Source organism: Sturnira hondurensis, unplaced genomic scaffold (genome assembly GCF_014824575.4).
Source record: "Sturnira hondurensis isolate 20B ecotype Veracruz unplaced genomic scaffold, ASM1482457v3 Scaffold0007036, whole genome shotgun sequence".
Classification (NCBI taxonomy): domain Eukaryota; kingdom Metazoa; phylum Chordata; class Mammalia; order Chiroptera; family Phyllostomidae; genus Sturnira; species Sturnira hondurensis.
The window spans coordinates 4,065,901-4,073,198 of record NW_028079667.1 but is presented as its reverse complement, the minus strand read 5'-3'; positions in this window follow the sequence as shown (position 1 = coordinate 4,073,198).

Here is a 7,298-nt window from a genome sequence, read left to right as displayed (position 1 = left end):
TTTTCTTTAAAGATGTAGGATAAAGGTTTCCTGAAACAGAGCCTTATTATGCATTCACGCGTTTTTTGTTTATGCTGGTGACCCAGACTTGAGTAGGGAAGGATGAGCAAAATGTTAACATGCTACAAATAACCAGAAATTGAAAATTGATCTGAAACAGGACACTACTGAAAATTTCAAAAAAAATTTAAATTAATTTCTGTAATTGTTGTTCAAGTACAGTTTTCTGTCTTTTACTCCCATCCCAGCCCACCCACTCAGTGCTCCCCACCTCCCTGCCATTTTCACCCCTTAGCTTTTATCCATGTGTCTTTTATACATGTTCCTGTAAACCCTTCCCCTTTTCCCCTGAAATTCCCTTCCCTCTCCCCTCTGGTCACTGTCAGCCTGTTCTGTATTTCAGTGTCTTGGTCATATTTTGCTTGCTTGCTTGTTTTGTTGTTTAGGTTCCTGTTACAGGTGAGATCCCATGGTATTTGTCTTTCACCACCTGGCTTATTTCACTCAGCATAATGCTTTCCAGTTCCATCTATGCTGTTGCAAAGGGTAGGAGCTCCTGAAAATTTCAAAAATTTGTGTGTCTCTTATAACTCTATAATTCAATTGAGCCTTAATATGTCAGATACATAGCAATTTTTTAGACTGGGGTACTAGAAAATTTAAGTCTCTACAGAGCTGGTTATTGTTCTAAACCCATTAGTGTTTTTCAAAGTTTGGATCAAGAAACTCCTGGCTAGAGTCAGCTGGTATAATGACCTAAAATCAAATTCTAGGCCCTTCATGAGATCTCTCCTATCTCTGGAGCTATGTCTGGGAATCTACACTTTTAACAGCTACCTAGGTGACTTAGAGAGATCTCTATTATGTCCTTCTGTAGACATTACTACTTTTCCCCTCCTCTATAAGATCTTAATATCCACCACTTCTAGTGAAGGTTTCTGTGAATGGGACTGTGGGGGAAATTATCCTCTTTTTGAGTCATTTCTTCACTGAGTCAGTAAAATGGTAAAGTCATCATCCGAAATCCTCTTTTCTTCAGTATTTTCTTCTGATTTGAGAGGTGACCCCATTTCTGGGTTCCCAAGCTGGCTGTTGGGAAACGTTCATATGACAAAGACTCAGAAATAATACATATTAAACTTGAAATTTCTCCTCCTGAAACATGTTCAAAGGCAAGCCACCATTCCAGAGAAGAAATCTGTACTATCTGAAATCTCAAGTCCCTGTTTCTGAGCTATTATAACATTGGCGAAATACCAAAATAAATGTATTTTGAACAGTTAAAGGACTTAAGAAACTCAGACGTGAGCTGTTGGCAATCATAACTTGATGAAACTTGTTTTACCATGCTATTATCTTTAGTATGCATGGAATTAGATTTTCGAAAGGTAGATTTTCTAAATATCTCACTGGTCTTAAGTTTAGGCATGTTTCAAAGCTTAATAAACACTTTCAGATGCAACCTCCAAATCAAAGAACTGTGACTTGGAAGTCATTTTAGGCATTATCAGCCCAGGAGGAAAAGTACCTTTGCTACCAATGCTTCATCTTCCCTTAGGTTGTTCCAAAATTAGAAATTAAGATTTAAAAAAACAAATGGAGGACAAAAATACCTTCATATAAATATTTTCATTGCTGTTGTTATTTTTTGGTTGTTTTTTTCCTATGTATTCACACCAGTAGGAACTTTGTATATGACAGCTTTGCTGGAGGGGAAACACCAAGAGCAATCTAAGCTTTCTTTCAAGTTTAAGCTTTCAAACTAAGCCTTCAAGTCAAAAAGCAACTGAAGGTGAGAGGTTCTGAGATAGAATTCATAGAGCAGACTGAATATCCATAAAGATAAGCTTGCTGGCAATAACTGTTTACCTCTATCCAGCCCTGCTAAAACTTGTTCTCTCTCCAAAAGCATTTTCATAGAGAAGTCTAATTTACCCCTCTTTCAGAAGGGATCTTGCAGTAATATTCCTTTTACTTCCTTTTTTCACCCTCATAAAACTCCTACAATAGACCCTCTGGCCTAGAGAACAGCATAGACACTAAGATCTTTCTAACTGGGTACTTTGCACCATTTTCAAGGCTGGGTATCACTGTTTGGCTTTTTCAAATACCCAGTGATATGTTATGAGGGGTAGGGGCATGTGGAATATATATATATAATTCATTTGTTTGGGAAAAAGAGTCATCAAGCCCTGGCTGGCATAGCTCAGTGGATTGAGCACAGGCTGCTAACCAAAGGGTCACCTGTTCGATTCCCAGTCAGGGCACATGCCTGGGTTGTGGGGCAGGTCCCCCATGGGAGGGGGGCGTGAGAGAGGCAACCACACATTGGTATGTCCTTCTCTCTTGCTCTCTCCCTTCCCCTCTCTCTAAAAATTAATAAATAAAATCTTTTTAAAAAGAGTCATCAAATAATTTTTCTAATTCTTCTTCTTGTTCTTGTTCTCCTCCTCCTCCTTCAAGTTTCACACTTCACAGAAAAGTAACTAAACGCAGAAAAAGTCACTTGAGGTTCTACAAGCCATGGCAGAAAAACAGCACACCCATATGGGGATGAAGCCCCAGGGAAAAGTGGAGTCATGCTACAGGTTTTCAGATTTTAACCCCTGTGACAGGTGTGCTCTAGGCTCCTGGTCAAGGGTAGGGCTGATTTCCAGATTTCTCTCCTGACACCCACAGCCCTGCTTTTCTCCAGAGAAAATGTAAAATAAGTGATGAAAAGTAAGTTGGAATTGATGGTGGGACATCTGAACAGAAGTGAAGAGCCAAAGAGAGGACAGCGTTAATTGGGTTTGTCCCATGATCTTTTTCTTGCAAATCTCATTCCTTTTCTGAGGTTTACAAAGAATCTTAACTGTTTTCCCAAAGAATTCATTCCCTCAAGAACTTGAGAAAAAGAAGAACATATGGTATGCATTCTTCAAATATCCATTTTAAAAGAGGGGAAAATGTATGATGCAATAATGCATTTACAGCTCAAGCTCCATTGAAAAACACTAAAAAAAAACCCCTTGATTTGGAATCAAGGGTCCCTTCTAAGGATATTATCTGATGATGAGTATCATTCATGAACTGTCTTCTTTAAGCACTGAGCACAGAATAGCTTTCTAAACAAGGTGTCATTTGTTACATGGTACCTAGAAAGAAAAAGGGGCTACTCTTCTGCATTTTGACAATCTTTTCTACAGCAGGGCAAATTATGCCTAGGACTTCTCTTATAGCCCTTTACATTCTTCAGCTAGTGCTATGCTGGCTTATAATTTTTTAGTACCGAGAACACACAGTACTTATAATTTAGGATTATTATAGGTAAGCCAATTAAAACTTAAAACTTCATTTACTTGAATAAACTATAGGTTTACTTAACTTTATTTTTAAATCGTTTTTCAGTGACCCTTCTGTATGTTTGGGATATTTAGGAAGAACCACTGAATAGTCAAACACACATCTACAAACTCAAACCAGCTATCACTTCCACCTCTGCTTAAGAATGAGCAAAGATCATTAAAGGAAGTCAAGACCACAAAAGATTTCTTACAGAATTACTAGAGCATCCTGATCAGCTGAGGAAGATAAGTTTCAGCTAAAAGGATATCTCTTTCACCAACAGGGAAGGCAATCATATATAATAGTATGGAAAGGTTCTACATGAGTGATTTTACTTGCTTTTCAAGACGTAGCTGCATGATAAGGCCAAAGGTGGTATTACTCATAAGTTTAAGTACAATAAACTGAGACACACAGATGAAAGGCTCACAAAATTTGGAGCGTGTCTTCGGACTCAGGTGCCAAGAGTCTTTCCATTACAATCCCATTATTTTTCATCCTACTGTTCCAAGGTGACAGCCATACTAACCACACAATCCTAAAACATGATGGAGTAGGATCCTTCCTGGTCCACCTCTTGGGTAGGTTGTTAGAATTAAACCGAGTCAACACATCAAAAGTACTAAGAATAGTGCCTGGCAGTTGTGTGCCTACATGTGTATGTACTAAAATAGATATGCACATTTGTATATGTAAATATATGTGTATAGTATATACAGATATGTGGACATGAGCCATGTGTGCAAACATGCATACATATATGTTCCAGTACATGTACAGACACACACAACTTGAAAAGGAATAAGGAAATGATAGTTACCATAACCAGGTTAGCTAATCAAGTAGGACTCCTTTCTATACCCATAACCCTAGAGATTAAAAAAAGAGAAGAATTTTTAAAAGAACTTTTTCTTCAGCTTCTTCATGGGCTAGTTTTGGAGAATAGACATCTTTCTTAAAATTTTAAGACATCTTTCTTAAAGTAAGAAAAGCGAAGTTTGCCTTGGGACTATGATTTGTGAAGCAGAGTCAGAGAGCATCACTTCTCCCAGCCACCCAGACTACGAAGCCAGAAGGCACCGGGGCCCAGCAGTAACACATATATTTCTGTCTCAACATTCTAGGCCTCATGGCCCACCTGTCTACCAAAATGCATTTGGAAGAGGAAAGGAAGGTGTCCCAGCTTCTCACTTCATTCCCAGCTCAGCTTCTGGGCAGACTAAATGTTCTGCATTCCTTGAAGATATTCTTGCACCGTCAGGGGAAGACGACATTTGCAAGGAAAGCCAAAAGTGCATCAGTTCAAAAGCCAGACCTGGTACTTCCTGCCCTGGAGGGAACTGTCCAAGAGGTAGCTGGGTGTGCGCGTGCGTGTGGGGCACTGGCACTCTCTGCCCATCTCTTTGCATCCTGGATGGTGTGTGGGGTGGTCCTCAGTGCTGGGTAATTGACAATGTAGTTTCCTGATGGGCTGGTTCAAGCACTATAGGAGTGGTCTCTGTGGCTGAGAATCATCAAGAGGGTTTCTTCACAAAACTCCAGAAATGATCTCAAAGCTCCGTAAGCCCCTAAAGATGGGAGAGCGCTTGGAGGTGAGGAAGGATTGAGGAAAGAGAAACCGGAACACACCGTAGATAGAGCCAAATTAATTCCAGAGCATGGGATTGGGCAAATAGAGAAATAAAGAAAATCTAAACCCTCCAGGGGAATCCTTCTTCTACCCGCCTGCCCCGCGCTCTGTGGGTAAGCGGCGGTCGGTTTAACAGCCGATTCTGGGTGCAGGCCCTAGCGCCGAGGGCCGCCCTGGAAGCGGGAGGGGCTGTGCGCGCACCTGCCCTGGGCCCTGCAGACAGGCGCAGACTCTTCCATCCGAGTTCGGAGCGCAGGGGAGTCTGGCCGTAGTAGGTGGAGAAAGAGATGGGAACACCCGGACTCCCTAGGAAAGCCGGTCAATCCACAAAGTGAGGAGAGGGCGCACTTCCTGGCCAGTTTTCTAGGTAAGACTGGACCCGGCTGTCCAACGTTTCCCCGCTCAGGGTCACGCCCCTTGGGCTGGGCGCCTAAACTGATGAAGTGCTGGGGTAGAGGGTGGAACTCAGCAGAGGACCAGACAGGCGGTGCTGAGCCCTTCAGAAACCCAGCGGGACGCGGGAAATGCGAACATCGGGTGGACAACTGTCTCCATCCTCCACCCCATCCCGCCTTCCTCCGCGACGGACGGCGGCCCCACGTCTGGGCTTGCGACTGGTCCACGCGTGGCTGCAATTGCAACAGTCGTGACTTTGGTCCTCAGAGGGCCGCAGAGCCTAGGAGTGGGCCCGGGACCACGGGAATTTTCCCTCCCCGAGCGTCGGTTTCGATCTGAGTTCTCCAGCGCCTGTGAACTGGTGCGTGCGTCTCTATCCGCGTCCTCTGGTTTCCACACGCCTAAGGGCATACTCTATATCCTGAGCACATCGTGGGTAATACAGATGTGCCCCAACTCACTAACTCCAAATGAGGAGAGAGAGTCAGATCCGCTCTAGCGCACGCTTGGAGATCGCAGGCGCTGTATTCCCAGACGTTCTGTCCCTGGGACGCAACAATTGCTGGTTCGACAACCAGCGGGTTTCCCTCTCCCTACTTAGGACCTGTGCTCTTGGCCCTGGGAACTCAGGCCACCCGCCAGGACTTCAAAGGAGCTCCAAGGCCGCATGACCCAGTGACCTCTTTTCTTCCGCAGCTGTGCGCAGACGTTTAAGCCCACGCCCTCAGCCCGCGACCTCAGTTAGCTGAGCAGAAGGTGGGGTTATGGAATTTAGAAACTTTCATCTGAGAAAATTTAGACACAGAGAGTTAAGATACATCCGAAAGCTTGAAAATGCAGGAATAAAATAAAACACTTGTCAGTTTGTCTTGGCTGAGGGCAAAACTAGCTCCGGGCACTCTTCCCTCACTACTTCCTGTCCTAAAGGTCCCGTGGGCAGTCCGATCGGCATAGCTGCCCAGTCCTAAAGTGTCTGCCACAATACACCTACCTGGATCACCTGGGCAGTAGCTCAGCCAGTGTTTGGCTTTCTTCCTGATTGTGTGATTAAGTTAATGACCACACAAAACAAAACAAAAGGGAAGCTTAAGGAGTGTCAACATGTATCCCTCAAAATATGTGATTCCCAACTATGAGGAAGTCATCAAAACACAATGTTGTTTTAGACCTAAGTTCATTTCTGAGTCCCCAACAGGTAGCAAAACCAATGTAGTGAAAATGAGATTCTGGAAGGATCGGACATAACAAAGGGCATTCACATTTGTTTGTTTGATTTTACAGTTAGGCCCCAGACGACCTGGGGTTTGTTTGTTTTTAAGAAACTTTCTCCAGAGATCCACTAGTGTTCCAGGCACGGGCAATTTAGTCAGCCCCAAAGCAGGGTGATTTAAGGGTCTCTTGAAGTCCATTTTCCATTTGCCCCAAATATCCTTCTCAATTCTTGCCATCAATTTTGCTTCACAACCAATCTTGCTATTTCTCTACAAAGCCCCCTTTAGATTTAATAGGAACTTGGGTAACCATGAGAAAAATCAATTCCTCACTACAAGTACTTCAAAGGTTGAAGAACTTGCCTCACTCTGTACAGATGAGAAAACCAAGATGCAAGTAAATCAGATGATGCTGATAATGACGCAGGGTCGTACTAGTCCTGAACAGCAGCTGGAACTGGAATTTTGGACTACTGTTCTGATCACACAGTGCTGGGGACAAGTGTTTCAGATTACCCAATTGTTGCCTAGCAAACATGAGAACAGGCCTCAACAATACATAATACAAAAGTACTTGGGTGATCTTAAGAAAGTCAGTCTGCATTTTCAACCACGTGGTCACGCTATAGATACATCTGTTTGCCCTGCCTCTGGTCTTTACCTGCTCCCTGCCCTAATCACAAATTGTTCTGTAATCACCCCAAGATAAGGAAGCCTTTAAAACACTTTTAGGA